The 25329-nt window shown below is 44.9% G+C and overlaps 1 protein-coding gene across 1 annotated transcript in view; it reads right to left on the reverse strand.

Annotated features, from left to right (window-relative positions):
* The window catches only part of MMACHC (metabolism of cobalamin associated C), a 50422-nt gene that overhangs the window by 22370 nt on the left and 2723 nt on the right, over nucleotides 1-25329 (reverse strand). The gene's annotated exons all lie outside the window — the stretch shown is intronic.

Below are 25329 nucleotides of genomic sequence, written 5' to 3' on the forward strand. Positions count from 1 at the left end.
ACATTTACATTTTGTAGTCCATTGTATAGTTTAAATAAACATAAATGCAAATTTCGCAGGTGGAAAAAGTAAGTACACCCCTACATTTATCACTACTTCAAATACCTAAAATTAGAATCAGGTGCACCAGCTCAGGTGCAAATGATTAGAACATCGTTAGAGGATCTTGGAGGAACCTGTCTTATTTAAACCTCAGACATTTAGTTTGGTTTGCTCTTTGTTGTTGAAGTGTGCGGCATCAACTTGCCTAGATTAAAAGAGCTCTCTGAGGCCTTCAAAAAGAAGGTTATAGATGCCTACGAGTCTGGGAAGGGATTTAAAAAGATCTCCAAACAATTTGAAATCAATCATTCGACTGTCCGGAAGATCATCTACAAGTGGAGAAGATTCCAAACAACTGCCAACTTGTTCAGGCCAGGACGCCCCAGCAAGTTCAGCCCGAGAGCAGACCGCAAGATGCTGAAAGAAGTCTCTAAGAACCCCAGAATATCATCACGGGACCTACAGGTAGCTCTTGCCACTGTTGATGTCAAAGTGCACGAGTCTACCATTAGAAAGAGGCTGCACAAATTTGATCGACATGGGAGGTGTGCCAGGAGGAAACCTTTGCTGTCCAGAAAGAACATCAGGGCAAGACTAAAGTTTGCCAATGAACACCTAGGCAAAGACCAGCACTTCTGGAACAATGTGCTCTGGACAGATGAGTCCTTTGGTAGAGCTATTTGGCCACAGTACCAGAAGACATGTTTGGTGAAAACCAAAGACAGCATTTGACCACAAGAACCTGATACCAACTGTAAAGCATGGTGGTGGAAATATATGGTTTGGGGCAGCTTTGCTGCATCAGGGCCTGGGCAGCTCTCCATCATAGACTCCACTATGAATTCTTCATTGTACCAGAGGGTGCTTGAGGATAATGTGAGGCCATCTGTCGGAAAGATGAAGCTCAACCGAAGGTGGACCTTGCAACACGACAATGACCCTAAACATACCAGTAAATCCACCAAGGAATGGCTGAAAAGAAAGAAATGTAGGGTTCTGGAATGGCCAAGTCAAAGCCCGGATCTAAATCCCATTGAGATGTTGTGGGGGGATTTGAAACGAGCTGTGCATGCAAGAAACCCCTCAAACATCGCACAGCTGAAAGAATTCTGCATGGAGGAGAGGGCAAAAATTTCTCCCAGTTGATGTCAGAGACTGGTAGACAGTTATAAGAAACGCCTACTTGAGGTTGTTTCTGCCAAAGGAGGCAATACCACCTATTAGAGCCAAGGGTGTACTTACTTTTTCCACATGTGAAATTTGCATTTATGTTTATTTAAATTATACAATGGATTACAAAATGTAAATGTTTCATGATATTTGTTATACTAGGGCATGCCCGTACTATATATAAGCTAGGACGTGCCCGTACGTGGGTGCCCGTTCCTTGCCAAAAAAAAAAAAAAAAATTGTGTAGGGGTGTGTGTGTGTAAACATCCTAGGGCGTGCCCGTACGTGGGTGCAAAAAAACATGCGTGCAAACAACAACAACAAAAAAAAAACTTTGAAACCACGTGGCAGTAACGACCACAGAACCCCCCCCCCCCCTCTATTTACATGAATGGTTTGGTCCATTCGCAACGACCACAGAACCCCCCCCCCCTCTATTTACATGAAATGGTTTGGTCCAAAGCGAACGGCTTGCGGTGTTTGGTAAAGAAATCGCCATAGCTCGGTAACTACTTGTCCGATTAATTTCAAACCTTGAAAAGGCACATCCTCGGGTCCCCAGCAATATACCTGGCAAGTTTCAAGTATATCGGACCGGTAGTTGTCGAGAAACAGCGGTCACAGACAAACATACACACATACAAACACACATACAAACACACATACAAACACACATACACACATACACACAGAGATTAATGGAATTATAGATAGATTACATCACCTTTATCTATCAATATTGTTGATATGAAGATCAAATAGCTGTATGTTGAAATATGTTGAAAAAGTCAAAACTTTGCATGGGGTGTACTTACTTTTTCACATGACTGTATATATAATTTATCTCTCCAATACGAAAAAAAAGCAACTTAAATTTGCTTACTGTTTTAATCTGTTGAAAAGTTCTGTGCTGCATGTAGTTCTCACTGTTCTGATTATTACTTCTGCCACCAAAGGTGGGCAGATGTTATGTTTTCACCACTCTGTCTGTTGTGCCAAAATTTTGCAATGTCAGTCTGTCCCATTTGTTTTAGGCTATCAGCTAGGGGGGTCAACCGGTACCAAATTGAGGGAGTAAGGCTAATAATGATTTTTGACAAGGTTTTTACCTCTAGAATAAGAAAATATGTGATAGCAAATTCAACGATGTAGCTAAATGTGTGTTATCACCCATTTTCAAAATGGCCGCCACTTTACATACAAAATTTAACGTTGTTGTTGTTTTGTTTGCTTTTTTTTCTGTAGGAACGGTGGTCGGAGCAACGAGCAACGGAGTAGATAGAAAGTAGATGCTATACGATTAGAATAGAAATAATAGTACACACCAAGTGATGATGTCTACTAATTTTCCAAAATGAACAGCGCCACAGAAAGCAAAGAATGCGTTATACACATGACAAGATCGGATGACGATGATCATCTGGTGAGCCCACAAAACTACACATCTTGGTTGACATTACTGGAAGCGGCTAAGGTTAGGAACCATGAACATATCATCAATATTGCCGAGGGGCTTGAGGGCAATGAAGTGCCAGAAATATTCTACCACCGAAAATGTAGGAGCCTGTTCACCATGAAACGAGATTTAAACATGCTAAAGAGGAAAGCCAATGAAGACACTGAATCTGAAGCAGGAGGTAGCAGCGCTCCCAAAAGGCCATGTAGGAGATCATCAGTAGAGAAAAGAGTGTATGATATGGAGTGCATCTTCTGTCGCAGAGACAAGTATGTGAAGGGGTCTCATACACGTGAAAAACTTTCACAAGTTGTTCAACTCAGAGCAGATGAAAGATTGAGAGAATGTGCAATAAAGAAAAATGACAAGGATATGATAGCGCTTACCAGTAGAGATATTGTGGCAGCAGAAGCGTGTTACCATTTCTCATGCTACAGGAATTACAACAGAGAATGTATACAGCCTGAGGTTGAAGGTGCAGATGGACCCGATGACACAGATGATTTTGCACAGTATCAGAGGATCGAGAAAGAAGCATATGCAAAACTTCTCACCTATATCAGAACAGACGTAATCCCAAACAAGACCATCATACCAGTCATGTCACTCACTGCTAAATTAGAAGAATACATGCTGTCTGATGGGATTGATTGTCTAACGCAGTCCACAAAGAAACATGTTCATAAAACGCTTGAATATGAGCTGGGGAGTTCGGTGAAGATATTTCCAGATGACAAGGGAAAGTTGGTAATGGTACCAGACAATGTATCATTGGAAGATGCTGTCTTGCAAAATCAATGTCTGCAAAGGGAACTCAAAATATGGAAAAACAAAGTGAAAGACTGTGAACTGAGGTGAACTAGACCAAAACTCAGTATAGACTAAGACTCCAAGACTCGCATCTCTCTACAGCTCCACTGAGGGTCAGTCGCTCTTCAACTAACATTGTGGCTATATATTCAACTGTTAGCTTCAGCATGCTCTAAACACAGGTATAGGGAGAAGTCATTCCACCGGTAAAATTGAAAGATAAAGTTGTGTTGAAACTTCATCTCAAACAGCACGTCAAAATGGGACCTCCGCAGCTAACAACAGCTGAAAGATGGCAGGCCAATGGCCATTGGTATGTGGAGTGCTGGCAATTCCATGAGACAGATTGCTAACCAATTGGGACATCACCATACCAGTATTAGTCGTTTGATAAGAAAGCATCAACAAACAAATGATGTGAAGGACAGGCCTCGTACAGGAAGACCTCGCTGTACCACCCAAAGAGAGGATAGAGCTCTTTCCAGACTGGTTAGACTTCGTCCGTTTGCAACAAGCAATGCCCTTAAGAGAGCGTGGTTACCTAATCGACGATTCTCGCTGAAGACTCTTCGGAATCGCCTGCATTCTGCTGGGTATTACGCTCGGAGACCTATCAGACGTCCACTGCTTACAAGACAGCACAAGCAAGCTCGGTTGGAGTGGTGTCGAGCATGGAGACGATGGAACTTAGCCAACTGGAGGAAAGTGCATTGGTCTGACGAAAGTCGCTTTCTGTTATTCCATACTGATGGAAGAGCACGTGCTCAAAGACACTTTATGGAGCAGGTTCCGTTTGGTGGAGGCTCCATAATGATATGGGGATGTCTGTCCCATGACTAAGTTGGAGCTTGTGACAGTTAGAGGCAATCTTAATGGTGAACGGTATCGAGAAGAAATCTTGAACAGAATTGTTGTTCCTCATTTTGACGATCACCCATTGCTAACCAGGCCTATCTTCATGGACGACAACGCCAGACCCCATAGAGCCCGTGCAGTTATTGATTTCCTACAGCAAGAAGCAGTCACCACACTACCATGGCCAGCAAGAAGCCCAGATCTTAACCCAATCGAGCATGTATGGGATTTTCTGGGTATCCGAGTACGTCGGAGGGAACCTCCTGTACAGAACTTGCATGAACCTGAGCAGGCTTTGCATGAAGAATGGAACAGACTGCCACAGCGCCAGATTCAACGTCTCGTTCAATCAATGAGAAGACGTGTTGTGGCAGTGATCCAAGCTAATGGCGGTTACACTCGATATTGACTGTGACGGTGCTTACAGAGGCTATTGATGGTCATCTATTGATTTGGCCCCAAACTTTAGTTTTTGGCCCCTGTAACATGTTGCATTATTGGTTTACACTGAAACTTTTGTCAAGCATGATTTTGGACCAAAAACGCCCTTTTGCGAATGGCCTTGTTACAATCACATTAAACAGGAATGTGTCACCCAATTTTGTTCTCTTCATTGCGTTCCAACATCTGGACAAAATGTTGCACAAGATTACCCTACACCACAACGAAAAGGTGCAAAAATTCATTGATACATTTCCACTATGTCGAAAATACGTGGTGGTGCGATACTTTTTTCCATGTGTATACTTGCAAATCTACTGAATGCCAGTTATTTTCGTGCATATTTTGTGCATAAAGTTGTTGCTATGATGGCAGCCATTTTGTGAAATTGGGCGCCATATTGGATTCTATCTTCTTGGATTAAAGTTCAGATGATGTATTTCATACTTTAAGAGAGTTGTAAAGTCTTAAACATCTCAAAACACAATGCTATTTGTTACAAATTCCTACAAGAATATGAAACATGGTGTTTTTAATAGAAAAACATGCATTTTGGCGGCCATTTTGAAAATGAGGTGATAACACCCATTTAGCTACATGGTTGAATTTGCTATCACATATTTTCATATTCTAGGGGTAAAGACCTATCCAAAAATCAATATTAGGCTTACCCCCTCATTTTGGTACCAATGGACCCTATTTTGGGGGTCTGGCTGATGGCCTATTTGTTTCTATGTATATTTGCCTGTGAGCGTGATAACTCGAATGTTTTCAGCTATCTTTGTCAAACTTTACTAGAGGATTCTTTCTGAAGGACAAAAGTGAGGCTGTCAATGTTATTTGACTGTATAGGTCAAAGGTCAAGGTAACAGTGACCGATTTTCATCATACCTGTCAGGCTATCGCCTGACGCCGCCTTTGTTTGTTACTTGCAAAAATCGAAGATTTTTCAAGTATATTGGTTGGTCTTGTGCGTTATTCTGTCTATTTGTCTGTCTGACTGTTTGTCTGTATGTCAGTCACCTACAGGTCACAATTTTCAACCGATCTTCACGAAACTTCACCAAATGGTAGAGTTGGTCAAAAGCAAGAAGCCTATTGTTTTTTGGGATCAAAAGGTAAATAGGTCAACATAAGCCAAAGGTCACCAACATAGGCCAAATTTCTAAAATCCTCAATTTTCATCCGATTAACATGAAATTTAAAGAGGATTTGCATATCTGGTCACTGAATTCAACCACCAAGTATTTTTTAGGTCAACATAGGCCAAGTTTTTAAAATCCTCAACTTTCATCCAATTAACTTGAAATTTGAAGAGGATTTGCATATCTGGTCACTAAATTCAATCACAAAGTATTTTTGAGGTCAACCTTGGCCAAAAGGTCAATATAGGCCAAAAGGTCAACATAGGCCAAAAGGTCAACATAGGCCAAGTTTCTAAAATCGTAAAATTTTCATCCAATTGACTTGATATTTTAAGAGGACTTGCATATCTGGACACTGAATTGAAGCACCAAGTATTTTTGAGGTCAACATAGCCCAAAAGGTCAACATATACCGAATTTCTAAAATCCTCAATTTTCATCCAATTAACTTGAAATTTGAAGAGGATTTGCCATATCTGGTCACTGAATTCAACCCCCAACTATTTGTGAGGTCATCATAGGCCAACAATTTATTTTAGGAATTTCACATGTATCGTGCTTTGCACGACATACGTTTTTTTTGGAGGAGGGGGGGGTTTCTCGTTTGTGAATTGATTCAGACGAAATGTGGTGTAGGTTGGGTATGTGACACATGATTAGATTTTGATGAATATCCAGATCCAGATCTGGCATGAGAATTTTTTCAGTGATTGAGGGATAGGGCAAAAAATTATATATACCACGATACCTCAAAAAGTTGTGGACGTATTGTGGACTTCCCTACAGTCAAACATGGAGGGGGTTCAGTGATGTTTTGGGGTTGCTGTGCTGCCCCTGGTACTGGGTGCCTTGAATGTGTGCATGGCATCATTAAATCAGGAGATTACCAAGGCATTTTGGAGCGCAATGCTCAACCCAGTGTCAGAAAGCTGGGTCTCAGTCGAAGGTCATGGGTCTTGCAGTAGGACATTGACCCCAAACACACTTCCAAAATCACCCAGGAATGGTTGAAGACAAAACGCTGGACTGTTCTGAATTGGCCAGCAATGAGTCCAGATTTAAATCCCATTGGACACCTGTGGGAAGATCTGAAAACAGCAGTTGGGAGAAGGCACCCTTCAAATCTGGGAGAACTGGAGCAGTTTGCACAAGAAGAGTGGGCCAACCTGCCAGTCGAGAGGTGTAGGAAGCTCATTCATGGCTATAGGAAGCGCTTGACTGCAGTTATTTTGTACAAAGGCTGTGCTACCATGAATCTAAAACAAAGGTTCTGTAATATTAACAGTGAAATAAAGAATTGTGGAGACCAAATACTTTTGCCAATTTCAACTTATTTTTACAGAAAATTGTGAGTTCTTTGAAAAAAGTGCAAGGGTGCCAATATTTTTGGCCACGACTATAGCACGATGTCTTAAAGTTGTGGATGGATTTGGACGAAATTTCGCTGACAGGTTGGGTTGTGTGACAAGGTCGAATCGATTTTGGTGAAGATCCGAATCCGGACAAGCAAGCGATTTGTTCAATCTTGAAGTTATTCATCATATCACCATTGAGTGATGGTTTAAAAAACGATATATAACACGATATCTCAAAAAGTTGTGGATGAGTTATGACAAAACCTTGTGGATATGAGTTGGTTAGGTGACAAGCACAAACCGATAAGATTTTTGTTCAGGTCCGAATCCAGATCCAACCTATCAGTGGGATACAAAAAAGTAAACTGTTCAGCCTGGTGGAGGTTTATGCTCTCTAACGAATGTCATTCTAGTTTCACCTGTAACTGCACTAAAGAAGAACTTTTAAAGAATACCGCTGTCCAAGAAAGGCATTTCTACAATGTCAAATGGAAAAGCATCTCGTTTATCAAATAATTTTGTACGAATGTTTTTATTACTTTACCGGTTTGTAATTCGAAGAGACTGAAATGTGAGTTTGGTTTCCCTTTATTAACCCTAGCTTTTATACACACACTATATATATATATATATATATATATATATATATATATATATATATATATATATATATATATATATATATATATATACACAGACTTGGCATTTAATGTGGAATATTTTTTTTGTGGGGGTCAACTTACTTTTCAAGATGACTTAGAACCAAAAGTTCATTGGAATCATGTTGAAATTATTCTAGATTTTGTTAATGTGACCTTTAAAAGAAACAAAAACCACATTTGACATTTCGAAGCAAATAAATTGATCCTTGAAAGTGATGCAAACTGATATCGAACTCAATTCACGGACAGTACTGTGTTAAACTTCTGTACGTTTTCCAGAAGTATCTCTATTTTGCACATTAACCAAAAAAAAAATTCAACAAAAACAAAAGCTAAATTATGACTGGGATTACGGACAGTAAAATTACAGTTCAGTACTTCGTGTAACCCCCACGAGCATTCAGGAGAGCACGTACACGTCGAGGCATGCTGTTCACGAGATTTGCCAAGGTTTGGACAGGAATCGCTTGCCATGCAGTGACAATAGTCTGCTGCAATTCACGCACAGAGGTAGGCTGCTGGTCCAAGTTGTCGATTTGACGCGTTAATTCTGCCCACAAGTTCTCTATCGGATTCATATCCGGGGACATGGCAGGCCACTCCATATGCTCTACACCACGGTCAGCAAGAAAGTGTTGGATCATGCGAGCACGATGAGGCCATGCATTGTCATGTTGGAAGACAAAGTTTCCTCGAAAGGCTGCACGAGCTAATGGAAGCAATGTTTCTTCCAGAATGACCCTGTACTTGAACTGGTTCAGGTTTCCATTCAGAACAACCAGGTCAGTTTTGCCCCCTGCATGAAAAGCAGCCCAAACGGTCACCCCACCACCTCCAGCTTGGACTCTTGGCACTATACAATCTTCGTTGTGGGCTTCCTGCACTTGTCTGCACACTCGGACGTGGCCATCTTGACGATAGACCAGAAATCTAGACTCGTCACTGAAGGTCACGTGATTCCAGTGTCCTGGCTGCCATTGACGGTGCTCTCTGGCTCACTGCAATCGGCGATGGCTGTCTTGTCTGGTCAGGCGTGGCTTTCTCAGGGGACGCCTGGCATGATAGCCTGCTTGAACCAGTCATTGGTTGACTAGCCTTCTGGATACAGGCACATTTGTCAGTTGCTGCCACTCAGCCCGAAGCCGATTAGCTGACTTGGTACGGCCATTGCAGACTAACCGGTGCAGCTGGCGATCATCCCTCCTTGTGGTTCTGCGTGGACGTACTGGCCTAGGTATTGGAGTAGGGACACCCCTCTGAGCATTTCGTTTCAGGATCTTTGACACCTGACCTTGAGTGATGCCATACTGCCGAGCAATAGAACGCTGTTTCATGCCAGAATTTCGTAAAGCCACCACTCCATGACAAACAGCATTGTCAATTTGACGGACCATCGCCAGAGGAAGCGGCAATAACTTTTGTAGACGTGCAGCAGTTGTTTTACACTAACACAGAACGCAACCCTTATATACCCGATTGTGAAGCCAATCGTCAAATGTACCTGTCCTTACATTTTGTCACGCCACCTGTGATATAATCCTGTTATTGACTTCTTGCTGCGAAAGACAATCAGTGACATGGTTCTTTCAACAAAGACATCACCGAAGGGTAAAAGAAACTCACCAGACTGATATACTGAGTTCAGAAAGTAAACCCAAGTCAAGAAAAAAAAAATATTCCATATTAAATGCCAAGTCTGTATATATTGTTGCGGATATGGGATTTGGCCTCCATATCCGCTTGTAAATATTCCCCTATTTCCCCAATACTCCCCAACTATCCCCAATCCCCCATCCCCTAGTCCCATTGTCTGTAAACAACACTCTGTAGAACCGACCTTTCCCTTCTTCCCCCATTAAATGTCGTGCCCAGGTCCACCGCATCTCACGTAGACAACTTTCGGACATCTTGCTAGTTATTCTTAGTTTATGTCAGTTAAGGACTCGTTTCCATTAATTCTGACTCTTCGTTGCACCAGAATGTGATTGTATGGCACCAGTAGTGAGTTTAGGACCTCCCCATACCTCCTCCCATCTTCCTCATGAAACCACAACAACCACAACTACAACAACAACTACCACAACAGCGCGCGGGGAGTGTGCGTCCTCACTCCGGCTCGGTTAGCCGCCATTACCCATGTGCGCCGACGGGGTTACCACGAAGGGGCTGCCTGTCGGCCCCTCGTCAAGGGCGGAGCCCGGTAACCCCCCGCACCCAATGAGAAGCAACGGGCCGATTCCATCTGGGGCGGAGCTAACGAGCCTAGGGCGTGTCACTCCCCGCCGGATATACGCAGCGACTTACCGGATGTGAGGTGAGATGCGCCTCAGCCACGAAGGAGAAACAGACGCCACCTCCAGCGCGACGAGACCTCCCGCATCTCTGGACCGGACCGGGTCGATTCTGCCCCTGCGCCAAGGTGCACCTTGAGCCTCGACTACCTGCCCTTCCTTGCCATCAATCCCCGTGTGAGTCAGTCTTGTCCTGTTTATCTGTCGTCTGTCGGGGTTACTATAAGACCGTGATTAAGTGCCTATCTTCCTATGCTGTCTCTCTTGTCCTTGTAATCTAACGTTCCGAACTATTATAACCTCCTCCGGAGGTCTTGAGAACTGTACCCCTGGTGTCGTGTCATTTTAACCCAGCCGTTGTGTCCTTTCCTCAATTGATTTAGCGTAGCGCGACTCGGCCAACGTTCGAGTATAATCGGGTAAACTGTGCAGACGCGGTCATACCAAACCGCTCGGTAAACCAACATCCACAACCGCGTCTGTAACATTTGGTGTCGAGGAGTTGGATTCGGACCTGGGACTAAATTTATTAGGCCCAAATTTTGGAACACCAATTGTACCATTAGGGTAACAATTGGTGTTGGGAAGTGGAATTCGATCCGGAGCGCGTTTCACGCGCTCGAAATTATAACGGCGAAATTTGATTTTGTTTTACGAAAATAAAAACCCGAATTTTGAAAGTCGCGCTATGGCAGACCAAGACGGCTGGGTTCCGATAGAGGAGAGTGAGGCAGGGTCGATCCAGGACCAAATTGAGGGACATGAGGAGAGCGAAGCAGCGAGGGTAGCAGACACACAAAATGGCGCCTCGCACATGGCCATGGCGACCGCGCCCGCGGTAGCGCCCCTGGTGGATTCGAACCTTTTCCTCCTGCAAATGAGGGCCTTTATGGAACAAATGGGAGACCAAATTGGAGGTTTGAAAAACAGTATAGAAGCTCAGGGTGAGCGATTGGAGGGCAAAATAGGGGTAATGGGAAACGAAATAGGGGTAATGGGAAACGAAATGGGGGTAATGAGGGACGAAGCGAGGGGTACCGGTGAGGGGTTAGACAAGAAATTTGGGAAGTTAGACAATAATTTTGAGGAGTTAGACAAGAAATTTGGGAAGTTAGACAATAATTTTGAGGGGTTAGACAACGGGATAAAAGAGGTGAGAAATGGGTTAATGGGGTTAGAAAACAGGATGGAAGGCAAATTGAGGGACATGAGGGACCAAGCGGAAAGGGAAGTTAAACAAATGGGGCAGCAGATAGAGGGGGTCAGAATGGGGGTAGAGACAAAACTGGATGCTCACAGGGAGGAAATGGAGCAGATGAGGGTGGCATCTGGGCAGGAGATGCAAGTGATGGGAGAGGAGATCAGAAGAGGTGTGAGTGAGGAGGTCGGAGGAGTGCGCGAGGAGGTGAGGCACTGTAAGGAGCACATGGAGAAGGAGGTGAGAAAGGGGACTATAAAATTGCAAGGGGGCATAGAGGACCTGACGCAGGAGGTGGAACAGCTGACGGAGGGACAAAAAGGACTAACGGAGCAGGTTCAAAGGAACACTGCGGTATTAGGAGGGTTAAAAGCGACACAGAAAGAACTAAAAGATGACTTGATAGCGACGAAGAGGGAATGTCAGATGGTACGTGAGGGACTGACAACGAGGTTGGACGAGGTGATAGAGGTAATGGAGACGAAGGACCGGCAGGTGAGGACGCACATGGAAACGGTCAAGGTAGCCTTGGAGGACGAGCTTGAGGAGACGTACCGGGGAATAAAAGAGGTGAAGCAGAAATTAGAAGAAGTGGAAGAAGGGGTGAGCGAAATTAAGAAGCGACGGAGAGGGGATAAGAAAGAGATAAAAGAGGAGATAAAAGAATTGGTCCAAAGTCTGTGTTTGGATCGTGATGATGTGCTCATTAACCGGATGAGGGATTCGCAGGTGATGGAGGAGAAGCGAAGAGGAAGAGGACCCGGTGTAAGTGGTGACCAATATGGTCGTGCGTATGATGCGCCAGGGGATTTAAGAAGCTTGGGGTTCGAGATGGACCCGGGTGTTCGTGAGAGGCCGTTGGTGAAGTGTGCGACAGGTCTGGTGTGCGAAAAAGGAGGTGTGCAAGAAAGTCCGACTCTGGGGTGTGTGAGGAAAAAGTGCGTGCCAAGGAGTGAGGGTGCTGGCGAGAGTGAGTCGGTCGTAGCGCGTGTGCGAGGGAGCACATGGAAGCGCGGTGTGGTAAGTGTTACAGAGGGTGTGACGGGAGAGTGTGCGCAGGAGTGTGCGCGAGAAAGGTGTGTGACGGACAGGTGCATGGGGAAAGAGTGCGCTGTCAAAGGCAAGGAAGAATGCACGCCTGTGGTGAGTGTTACAGAGGGTGTGACGGGAGAGTGTGCGCAAGAGTGTGTGCGAGAGAGGTGTGTAACGGACAGGTGCATGAGGAAAGAGTGCACTGTCAAGAGTAAGGGTGAGTGCGCTGTCAAGAATGGAGGTGAGAGTAGTGAGAGTGACAAGGAGCGTGAGTTGGTTGTGACAGGTGAGAAAGGAAGCACACCTGGAATGGTAGAGCGTGAGTGGGAATGCACGCTGGAATTGGTAGTGAGGCACGTGGTTGGGTGTGCGAATGAGAGCACACCTGTGATTGTCACAGAGGAGGTGACAGAGGAGGGGGCGCGAAGAGGTGTGTTGGTGAGGTGTGCGACCAACAAATGTGTGCCAAAGTGTTCGGTGGTCAGGTGTGTGACCAAGGCTGTGAGTGGAATGAGTGTACCTGGGTGTGTTAGAGAAGGTACGACGAGGAGCATGGAAACGGCTGGATGTGTGAGCAAGGAATGGGCTGCGGGGTGTAAGCATGCAGGTGGGGCATCGAAGGTAACCGGGTTAGAGGTTAGAACGAACTTTTAGCCGAATCGGGCCCTCGGTGCGTGCTGGGCCTCGCTTTGAACGGCCGCGTCTGTGCTCCACTAGGCGGAGCGGGCGGCTGGATAGGAAGGGTCGTCATGGCGACCACTTTTTGTTGAGGCATTCCGGCAGGTCGAGATCGAGCCATGGGATGGCTCCGTGCCGAGAAGGTGCGTGGGACCTCGGCCCGGGTAAACCTCCTTCCCTGCACCGAGTGCCGGACGCATCCAGCCGCTGGCGCAGAACAACCCGCATTCATGGCTTGGCTTTACGAAGCCGGGCTGTGGACAGGAATTGGCGCACCGAGAGGCATTAGTGAGTAGACTGGGTGATGAGGTTAGTGTTTTGGACCCAAAATTAGAGAAAAACAAAATTTGATGATTGGCAAGGGATTGGCAGTAGTGATTGGCAGATGATGGGTAGTGATTGGCAAATTTTGAATTGGTTGGAATTTGGTAAGCAAAATTTATAGTGAGAGACCCCTGATGTGGTGGGATGGCAAATCCACCATCCCTCACAGACGTGGGGCAAAGGAGCTATAGTTTATGGGGTTTATGGCAGTAAAAACTAGCCAGGGAGGGTTAGGATATTGATAGGGCCCTAGAAGATGACATTAGGTGACGTTAAGTTTAGTTAGTGACTGATACCTGTAGTGGGGACGCAGGTAGATTAGTGTGGATTATAATGACGTGGGAGCGCAATAGTTTAAAGGGACGACTGGGAAGCGCAAGTTTCAGAGGGGAGTAGTTAGATGAGATGATGCTGTGTGAGGATTGAACAGGTGTGATTGCACAGGTGTGCAACTGGACAGGTGTGTGGAGCAATGGATGAGTAGTGAGTGTGTGGATCAGCGCGAATGCGCTTGGGGAGAGAAGGGTGCAGGTGGCACCAGGTGTGAGAGCACAGGTGTGCAAGTACAGGTGTGTGGAATATATGGAGCAGAGAATGAGTGGTGTGGAGAGAGTTGGAGTAAGTGGTACGGAGTGGTGTGCATGGTGCGAAGGTGTGGATGGGGGAAGAGTGGACCCCTTTCACGAGTACCCGGGGCGGGTAGTGTAAGTGTTAGGTAGAGGGTATAGGTAAATTGTGGTTGGATATTGGCATTTGTGGTGCGGTTGCAGAATGGTATTGTGGATGGGTGCATTAGTGTTGTGGAAATGGCTGGGCGTGTAGCCTGTTAGTGTGTGTAGTTGGTTGGGCACTCCACCACTGTGAGGATGTCGGCCAGGTGAGGCCGCAGGTGGGCTCTGGGAGCCGTTAGTGTCAGTGGGGCCCGAGGATCCGGAGGACGGACCCGGGTAGCCCAGTGCCAGAGAGGGCACCGAGTGGGGAGAGCGCCAGAGGACCTTCCCCAGGTAGTTAGGTTAGGGTAAGGAGCAGGTAAGCTCGGAGGCAACTGCAGTGGTGGAGGTGTGCAGGTGGGTAGACCCGCTGGGAGAGGTACACGCCACAGCCCGGAAATTGTGCGAGGGCACCGGGAGATGAATCGGGGGAGTGAGACCCCAAATTGAAAAGCACCACAGTTTGGTCAATGGGAATTGGTTTTTAGAACCCATAGTGTAAGAGGGCCAATGGTTTGGCAAGAGAAAGACCCCGGGTAATGTAAAGTTGTTAAAGTCATTTAGGAAATAGTTAGGATTGATGAACCTGTCGCACCATACGCAGCCACTTACCTGTGGTGATGATGATGACTCCACACCTGTGTTTTCTTTGTTCGGTTGCAGGAAATGAGAATTGCTGTGTGGATTGGTGAGACGCATCACGACGTGGATGAGACATTGGGGTGATTCCATCTCTCCCTCCTTAGGAGGGACTGATGATGAATTGGTGATGACAAATTATGATGTTGAGTTGGAGATGGCAAATTTTGATGAGAGTTGAAAATGGCAAATTTGATTGGTTAGGAGGGAGAGAAGACGAATTTGGTATATGGGAGGAACGGGGAAGACAGTAGGGACGTTTGTTGATTTGTAAAGTAGATGTTTATGGGTAGTGTTGTGTTTTGTGGATACAGTAAGGGGTAAGGGAGGGGCCATGTAGGTTACCTGGTGGGGGGGGGGGCGTACGGTAGGAACGTACCTGTCTCACCTGGTTCCCATGTGCCCCCAGTGTGCATCACCTTGTATTGCGTGCACTTTTGCACCCTTACCACTTTACTCACTTGTCTGCTTCTTTTTTCTCCCACCTCCGAGGATCTGGCTTTGGGGCAGAGAGAGAGGAGAGAGATGTGCTGGCTCCGCAGTTGTGGGCCTGCACTTTCGCTGCTTACTGCCTGGATCGATACACCATATGGACCGCAATTTTGGTGGCCACCCACAATGGACCGCAGTTCTTTTGTGGCCAAGCACCACCCGTGGATGGACCTGTTGGTCAACGTGGCACCTATGCCATACAGGTGAACCACTAATAGTTGGCCCCCTGACGGCCACAAATAGGAAATGGACACGGTTGGCGCTTTTCTTTATTTTTAAAGAAGCAAGAAGGCCAAGTGCACCACACGAAGAGCAAGAGACACCTGCAGGGTTAGGGGTTGTTGTTTTTATTTTAATGAACAATGGTGACTGCACCGGATGGTGCTGACTGTGTTATGGGGTGGTGCTTTTGGTGCTTGGATGGGGTGCTCTGCACATTATTAAAGGCCGTAAGGCCACAGAGCACTCGTGGGTTGGTGTATCGATGCTGGCATGCGTGCTCTCTCTATGCATAACATCTGCATGTGTTCCTCCAAAAACAGGTCCTGGATCGTAGTGTAAATATCAGCGTAGTCTTGTAAATAATGCTCCCTACCGGCTGTATGTTTAGTTTGCGAATTCTTTCCGCGATTCGGTTATCCTGTGGGTGTGTTTCTGTGAGGAGAAGGGTGCAACGTCGCAGGGGGACATATTTACTCATTTGTGAATATCTGCAAAACTGTCGCACTCAGGGTAGAGTTAATAGTAGAGGGAACTACATCTGAGTGCCACACTAAAATAGGTAAAAATTTATCGGGTCGGGACGCCCCGAGGGTAGAGAAGGGTGCAATGTTGCGGATATGGGATTTGGCCTCCATATCCGCTTGTAAATATTCCCCTATTTCCCCAATACTCCCCAACTATCCCCAATCCCCCATCCCCTAGTCCCATTGTCTGTAAACAACACTCTGTAGAACCGACCTTCCCCTTCTTCCCCCATTAAATGTCGTGCCCAGGTCCACCGCATCTCACGTAGACAACTTTCGGACATCTTGCTAGTTATTCTTAGTCTATGTCAGTTAAGGACTCGTTTCCATTAATTCTGACTCTTCGTTGCACCAGAATGTGATTGTATGGCACCAGTAGTGAGTTTAGGACCTCCCCATACCTCCTCCCATCTTCCTCATGAAACCACAACAACCACAACTACAACAACAACTACCACAACAGCGCGCGGGGAGTGTGCGTCCTCACTCCGGCTCGGTTAGCCGCCATTACCCATGTGCGCCGACGGGGTTACCACGAAGGGGCTGCCTGTCGGCCCCTCGTCAAGGGCGGAGCCCGGTAACCCCCCGCACCCAATGAGAAGCAACGGGCCGATTCCATCTGGGGCGGAGCTAACGAGCCGAGGGCGTGTCACTCCCCGCCGGATATACGCAGCGACTTACCGGATGTGAGGTGAGATGCGCCTCAGCCACGAAGGAGAAACAGACGCCACCTCCAGCGCGACGAGACCTCCCGCATCTCTGGACCGGACCGGGTCGATTCTGCCCCTGCGCCAAGGTGCACCTTGAGCCTCGACTACCTGCCCTTCCTTGCCATCAATCCCCGTGTGAGTCAGTCTTGTCCTGTTTATCTGTCGTCTGTCGGGGTTACTATAAGACCGTGATTAAGTGCCTATCTTCCTATGCTGTCTCTCTTGTCCTTGTAATCTAACGTTCCGAACTATTATAACCTCCTCCGGAGGTCTTGAGAACTGTACCCCTGGTGTCGTGTCATTTTAACCCAGCCGTTGTGTCCTTTCCTCAATTGATTTAGCGTAGCGCGACTCGGCCAACGTTCGAGTATATTCGGGTAAACTGTGCAGACGCGGTCATACCAAACCGCTCGGTAAACGAACATCCACAACCGCGTCTGTAACAATATGTATATATATATATATATAGTCATGTGAAAAAGTAAGTACACCCCATGTAAAGTTTTGACTTTTTCAACATATTTCAACATACAGTAATACCCCGGCCTACGTCATTAATTGGTTCCATAAGCCGTGACGTAACTCGGTTTTTGACGTAAACCGGGCGTAATGTCTTTTAGCTTTTTCATGAGCCTCAATCTTGTATACAAAACAAAAAAAACAAAAAAAATGCCTTAAAATGAAGACAAACATCGTAAAACTAGAGTAAATAACTCACGAAAGTATATAACTATCGCTAAACCTTAAGGAACACGACAAACACATTTTAGTCATTTTTTTTTTAATGAGTAATGAACACAATTAAAAAATGAATTTGTAAAGAATAATAAATAAAATTAATAAGATTATGTTATTCACCTTAAACATGGCGTCTCTTCTGAACACAAACACACATTTTAGCAGTCTTATTCGGCGGCGCTTTTTCAGTGACGTATGCGAGAATACGTTCCCTATCACGAATGATGGTCGATACCGTCGACTGTGGCAGCCCTAAGGCATAGACCTTATCGCGAATCGGTAAATATCAACTAAGGGCGCTCCACCGCAAAGCATGATGGGATCGAAAAGGGGGCAAAGGTAAACACGAATCCAGAAGAGGAAGCGTCTGTCTACGATCGACGCTGTGTTTACGGAAAGGAAGATGGCTAATGTGAAAGAAATTCAGCGTTTCACGTATTGTGTCAATGTAAACAAGCAGTCTGTCAAAGTGACAGCGACCGCCGGCGGCGCAATTGCCCCTTTCCGATTCCATGACGCATTGCGGGTCCAATTCGCGATAAAGTCTATGCGCTATCACCGACACTTTTTCATCCCTTTTAATCAGATTTAACTTATCTTCCATCGTAACCACATTACGCTTGGAAACACTAGCATTATCCTTCTTAGGACCCATGGCTAACACAGACACAGTAAAGGAATACTGTACGTCGCCTCTGTTTTGAATGAGAACCAGCATTTGCGCGTACGTACAGTATACTGTAAGTACATTTTAATATTTTTTAAATGTGCTTTTTATTGTATTTTTCATTGTTTTTTTAGCTTCTTTTATTGTTAATTTATGTACTATTTTATTTATTTTAAATATATTTTTAAGGAAAAAAATTTTTCCCCACTTCCGTAGGAGTGACGTAAAGTCGCACATAATGACGTTCGCTGAACTGAAATCTACTCTAGAAGAGTGGCGTAAAGTCGGATTTGACGTAGGTCGAAATGGCGTAAAACGGGGTATGACTGTACAGCTATTTGATCTTCATTTCAACAATATTGATAGATAAAGGTGATATAATATAACAAATATCATGAAACATTTACATTTTGTAGTCCATTGCATAATTTAAATAAACATAAATGCAAATTTCGCATGTGGAAAAAGTAAGTACACCCTTGGCTCTAATAGGTGGTATTGTCCCCTTTGGCAGAAACAACCTCAAGTAGGCGTTTCTTATAACTGTCTACCAGTCTCTGACATCGACTGGGAGAAATTTTTGCACACTCCTCCATGCAGAATTCTTTCAGCTGTGCGATGTTTGAGGGGTTTCTTGCATGCACAGCTCGTTTCAAAACCCCCCACAACATCTCGATGGGATTTAGAGCCGGACTTTGACTTGGCCATTCCAGAATCCTCCATTTCTTTCTTTTCAGCCATTCCTTGGTGGATTTACTGGTACTAGGGCATGCCCGTACTATATATATATCTAAAATTATATCCCCCCCCTCTATTTACATGAAATGGTTTGGTCCAAAGCGAACGGCTTGCGAGTACGGTGACAATCCCCCCCCTCTATTTACATGAAATGGTTTGGTCCAAAGCGAACGGCTTGCGAGTACGGTGACAATCCCCCCCCTCTATTTACATGAAATGGTTTGGTCCAAAGCGAACGGCTTGCGAGTACGGTGACAATCCCCCCCCCTCTATTTACATGAAATGGTTTGGTCCAAAGCGAACGGCTTGCGGAGTTTGGTAAAGAAATCGCCATAGCGTGCACAAACGGGCAGGAAAGCGAAAGAATCGCAAATTAGTTTTAATTAGTTTTAAAACATAGTTTAACGCCAACATAGTTTGCCAACGTGAAATAAATGAATACGCTCTCAAATGTGCCGTCCGAGGCAGAGTCTGTTCGCCACGTTCGGCACACGTGATAGCTCGCTGCTCTCTGATTGGTTGAATCGTTTTTTGGACATAGCTCGGTAACTACTTGTCCGATTAATTTCAAACCTTGAAAAGGCACATCCTCGGGTCCCCAGCAATATACCTGGCAAGTTGCAAGTATATCGGACCCGTGGTTGTCGAGAAACAGCGGTCACAGACAAACAAACACACACACAGACATACACACACACACACACACACACACACACACACACACACACACACACACACACACACACACACACACACACACACAGAGATTAGTGGAATTATAGATAGATGATTAGGGTCATTGTCATGTTGCAAGGTCCACCTTCGGTTGAGCTTCAACTTTCCGTCAGATGGCCTCACATTATCCTCAAGCACCCTCTGGTACAATGAAGAATTCATAGTGGATTCTATGATGGTGAGCTGGCCAGGCCCTGATGCAGCAAAGCTGCCCCAAACTATAATATTTCCACCACCATGCTTTACAGTTGGTATCAGGTGCTTGTGGTCAAATGCTGTCTTTGGTTTTCGCCAAACATGTCTTCTGGTACTGTGGCCAAATAGCTCTACCATTGACTCATCTGTCCAGAGCACATTGTTCCAGAAGTGCTGGTCTTTGCCTCGGTGTTCATTGGCAAACTTTAGTCTTGCCCTGATGTTCTTTCTGGACAGCAAAGGTTTCCTCCTGGCACACCTCCCATGTTGATCAAATTTGTGCAGCCTCTTTCTAATGGTAGACTCATGCACTTTGACATCAACAGTGGCAAGAGCTACCTGTACGTCCCGTGATGATATTCTGGGGGTTCTTAGAGACTTCTTTCAGCATCTTGCGGTCTGCTCTCGGGCTGAACTTGCTGGGGCGGCCTGGCCTGAACAAGTTGGCAGTTGTTTGGAATCTTCTCCACTTGTAGATGATCTTCCGGACAGTCAAATGATTGATTTCAAATTGTTTGGAGATCTTTTAAAATCCCTTCCCAGACTCGTAGGCATCTATAACTTTCTTTCTGAAGGCCTCAGAGAGCTCTTTTGAATGAGGCATGGTGACGCCGCACACTTCAACAACAAAGAGCAAACTAAACTAAATGTCTGAGGCTGAAATAAGACAGGTTCCTCCAAGATCCTCTCTAACGATGTTCTAATCATTTGCACCTGAGCTGGTGCACCTGATTCTAATTTTAGGTATTTGAAGTAGTGATAAATGTAGGCCTGTAGGGGTGTACTTACTTTTTCCACATGCGAAATTTGCATTTATGTTTATTTAAATTACACAATGGACTACAAAATGTAAATGTTTCATGAAATTTGTTATATTTATATATCACCTTTATCTATCAATATTGTTGAAATGAAGATCAAATAGCTGTATGTTGAAATATGTTGAAAAAGTCAAAACTTTACATGGGGTGTACTTACTTTTTCACGTGACTGTGCGTGTGTATGTGTATGTGTATGTGTATATATATATATATATATGATGATCCTCCGCGACCATAGCGTTATCATCTAAAATTTCATCTTGTGGCACAATAAAACGAGTAGCTGGGGGACGACCGCCTGGCATAACTGAGTGCTCAAACTGAACGGATCAATATTTTAAAAAAAATTATTATCAATGGAGGATCATGTATGGAGAATATGGAGGATCATGATATGGAGGATCATATCACTTCTTTGGCTCTAATACCTGACATTATTAAGTGGTGTACACGTCGCACACTCATCAAGAATTATTGTATTTGCCCTCGATGTAATGTCCATTGTGGTTTTATTACTCGTGGTTATTATGTATCAGACGGGAAGACATGGTACTGCTCTACCTGTAAGTGTAAGACTCGACAAAGCATTCGTCAAGGCAGTTGGTTTGAAGGCAGCCACCTATCCAGTTTACGCCCGTAAACTCCAACATTACCTTTAGCCGGTACCGGCAACGGTCGATGCTATTTTACCGGCAGTTGAATCCCCTCGGCCAGGTGACAACTTCCGCTTGGGAATTATAGCTTTAATGGTATTTCGCCGGTATAACCCGAACTTATACTTTGTGTTAACCGGAAGTCCGTAACCCCTAACCTAACCGGAAAGACTATATTTACTAGTTGATACCCCCGCTACCAATTAGTAGGGGAGCTCCCAATAGAGTTCGTGACCATTTTCCCGTGATCAAGGTTTGAAGGTTGATTTTGAAAGATAAAAATATATATAAAAAGATAAGCTTGGGTATCTTTTTTTAAAATGCGGGCTAACTCGGCCAGAGGACAAAATCCAAGATGTCCGCCAAAACCGCGAAATCGGGCATATTTCCGCCTACGTGAATGCTACATATACATATTGGGTGTCCATATGTGGGTTTTTCTGGGCCCAGATCTTGCATCTTACATCAGTCAAGTGATATTGTGACTTAAAATGATATTAAATGATTAATGTTGACCAAAATCCAAGATGGCCGCTGCAAAAAACCATGTATTGTATATGTTCATAATTGTGCATACCATAGATTCATCGCTGGCGTCTAAATACAGTTTTACATGACTAGTGTTTTCATTTATAACCTTACTGTTACTATGAATGACTTTTTGAGCAGGTAACGAACCAAGATGGCTGCCTCTCGCCCGTTAGATAAGCAGTTATGGCTACTGTACATTGTATCTATTGCAACGTCTTTTATTTGACACAATGTTCAAGGTTTTCATTTGCAATCAGTAAGAAAGAATTTATCTTTCTCTATTTTGTTTTATTATATTTACAGTGACATGACATTACATTTACAAGCAGTGATACACATTGCACAAGTAGCATATACGGTAGGGTTGAAAATGACAATAGTTGTTATAACAGTTTGTTTGTGTTGGATAGATTGAAATTGTTATTCACTGTCCGAATCGTCCGTCTCGGACCCAGACTCGACTGGATCATCCATAGTTGGGCTGCTTTCCAAAGCCTGAGTTAGTTTTTCTGGGAGTGCTGGGTGAATGTACCTCAATGGAAGACACATGCCTTCCTCGAGATGCCAGCCATGAGATAAAGGAGACGGTGGCGCATCAGGTTTTTCGTAGTTGAGCAACACGTAGGTTTGATAGTTCACTCTCTTGACTTTCAAATCGTGGGATTCTTTGTCTGGTGGAAGCCGCAGTATTGATTTCCTTTTCATTTGTCGCCACTTCCTGGCCCGAGCATCACACAGAGTGGTACTTTGTTTGTCCTTGTATATGTACCGTATGGTGTACAGCGTCATATGATCAAGCACCTGCTGAGGGACCGGTAGGTGTTTCCCTACTTCACTGAGGAACGCTCTAGCTTCAGGTGAAGTGGATGATATGTCGAAGATGGTTTTCTTCCCATGTCCAAAGAATGCTGCTGTTGTGTCTGAGCCGCTGTGGACGTGAAGAGGAACTATGATATCTGCTATTTCCTTCGGGCAGAAAGCTGTACAATCTATGAACTGCTTTTTGTACTTCATTGCGAGCACCCCTTCAGTTCTATGAGCAACATACGATGCCAATACAAGCACGTCCGTATCTTCTGCGTCGATGATAACAGGTGTTTCTATTCCAGCTTTACGTATTTGTGAGTAGATGAAGAACATGCATGTGTCTGCTTCTAACTGTTCACACTGGAAGTCTGTAACAGGCAAACCTGTCGATAGATTGACACATGTGGGCCCAACGCAGTAGACAAATTCAGTGTTAGAATAGTTTCGGTACAACACGCTGAACTCGTTTCTGAGAAAGATCTGTAGGTGCTGCTTGTTTGTTGCATTGTGGAAGAAGTCTTGAAATCCTTTGGCAGATGGGAATTTGTCCGACTGCTTGAAAAATACATTCTTGGAGCCATCTGAAAATCCAGAAGTGCTTTTTCGAAGCTTGCGTTCGCTATCCTTGACGGTCAGGGAAACATCATATCTGTCATTGACAAACACAACTTGTGATGCATATTTATGTCTGCTCATAATGACGGCGAACACCTTCGATGCGTAGTCTCCCCAGGTGTAGGAAATTCCATCAGCCTTTTCCCTGTCTTCTACCGATGGCGTAGACAAACGCCATATAAATCCCATGTCCAGGATCGCCGTGTACTTGTCTGGTGTTGGTTCCAACGCATGTAGCTTGAATTTTTCTACCAACTTAGATTTTTGCACTTTTTTCATGGTGCCGTTGATATTGAATATTGGCAGACATTCATCTGTGACTCGGTACGACATTATCTCTGACAAGGTGAAATTTTCGGTGTCATTTTCAGCAAGTGAGACAACTGCTGCCATCGCTCTGTTCTCCATTGCGTCTGACTTCATGATGCGCTCGCCAGTCTTGACTGAAGGTGGGTTGCTGAAGTTCCGTCTCAAATTCCTGTGAATGGTTGCATGGAAAGGTTTGTTGCTGCTGAACATTCTGTCTTCACAGAATGCCTTCAAGCATTTCTCGCCATCGGTGTGGACCGATTCAAAATCTTGAATGAGGTCATCAGAAGCTACCATTCCAGACTGTAGTGACTTCAAGACCTTGTTTTCTTCATTGAAAGGGTCACAGCCGAATTCAGTGATGCAGTTGTTAATATCTTGTACAGCTTGTTCGTCTTCCTTCATGCGAGTGGGAGCATTTTCACTGTGATGTCGTTTTGATTCTGATGTGCTGGCAAGATCATGCAGTGAGGATCGGACTCTATTAACATTGTTAGCATTTCGGGAATGTGACAGCAGCATCTTTTCGTTCTTCAAAATTTTGAGCCAGCCAGCTTTCATCTTTGAACCCTTGTTCATTGTCATCTCGATCCAGAGATCCAATGGCAAACATGAGTAAGGCTTTCCCGACATGGATTGAGCAAATAAGCCATCTCGCATGTATTGTGCTACATCCTCTGGGAGGGATTCCATTTCCAGCCAATACTCAACCAACCACCGTCCATATTTATCGTTGTCATAAATCTGGATCCATGGTAGCATTAAACGTAATGTCGACTTGAATTGTTCCCAGTTCTGGATTCTCAACGCATGCAGATTCATCATCAATATTTCAGTCATCTCCATAAATGTGATCCAGTACTTTGCCATTGAACCACCGGACTCCTCAATTCTATTGAACTCATCTGCCACCAATGAAATAACCTCTTGGTTGGCTTCCAGAAGTGCATAACATTCCTGCCGTTCTTCTGCTGTTGAGGAAGGATTCCGCAGGACAGTCAAGTGAGCTTCAAGTTCATCTGAGATGCTTCCCCCATTCTGTAGTGACTGTTGTATGATTCTTCTCAGCAGAGTTTCATACATCAATCGGAGACATCGTATGCTCCTCTTGTAGTGTTTGCCCCGTAATGCCTGGTCCACAGACCCATCTGCAATAACATCTGCCGCAACGAGGATGTCAGACAAGCCAGACCCGTGAAAACGCTTATTCATGGCAGAAATGTAAGACATGTGAATATGAAATGGGCCCATAGAAGGCAACACGACACTGAATTTATCAGGGTGTTCGTATCTCATTTGCACTATCAAGGCATACACTGGTTGATCTCCTACCAACTGGATGAAGGGCATGTTCTTTTTGCCTGCTGCATCAACCATCCGGCACATTATTTCGTGCACTACAGATTTTCCAGGAGGATTTGGAAAAGTCAAGAAGTAATACGGCTTGCTTTTGACAACATGCGGCTGAACTGTTGACTGGAAACCTGCAAATCCCCCAACTGTTTGACTGCATGGTGCAGGTGGTGTATGAGTCTCATCTAGACGTGCCATGGCATGAATGAGTCCTCGCTGCCTCTGGACTTTAGTATCTGAAGGAGTAATGTCAACACCTGTTCGCATACTTGGAGCTCCACGCTGGACAGTCTTGTAAGGATGGACTTTATGCTGATCGATGCAAAGATGCTTCATTTCTTTAGACTTGGGAATTGTTAATTCTGGGGCCGATTCCTCTGGAGCATGAACCAAATCAAGTGGCTGGACAAA

This window comes from Myxine glutinosa, chromosome 1 (assembly GCF_964187855.1).
Source record: "Myxine glutinosa chromosome 1, kmMyxGlut1.1, whole genome shotgun sequence".
Taxonomy (NCBI): Eukaryota; Metazoa; Chordata; class Myxini; order Myxiniformes; family Myxinidae; genus Myxine; species Myxine glutinosa.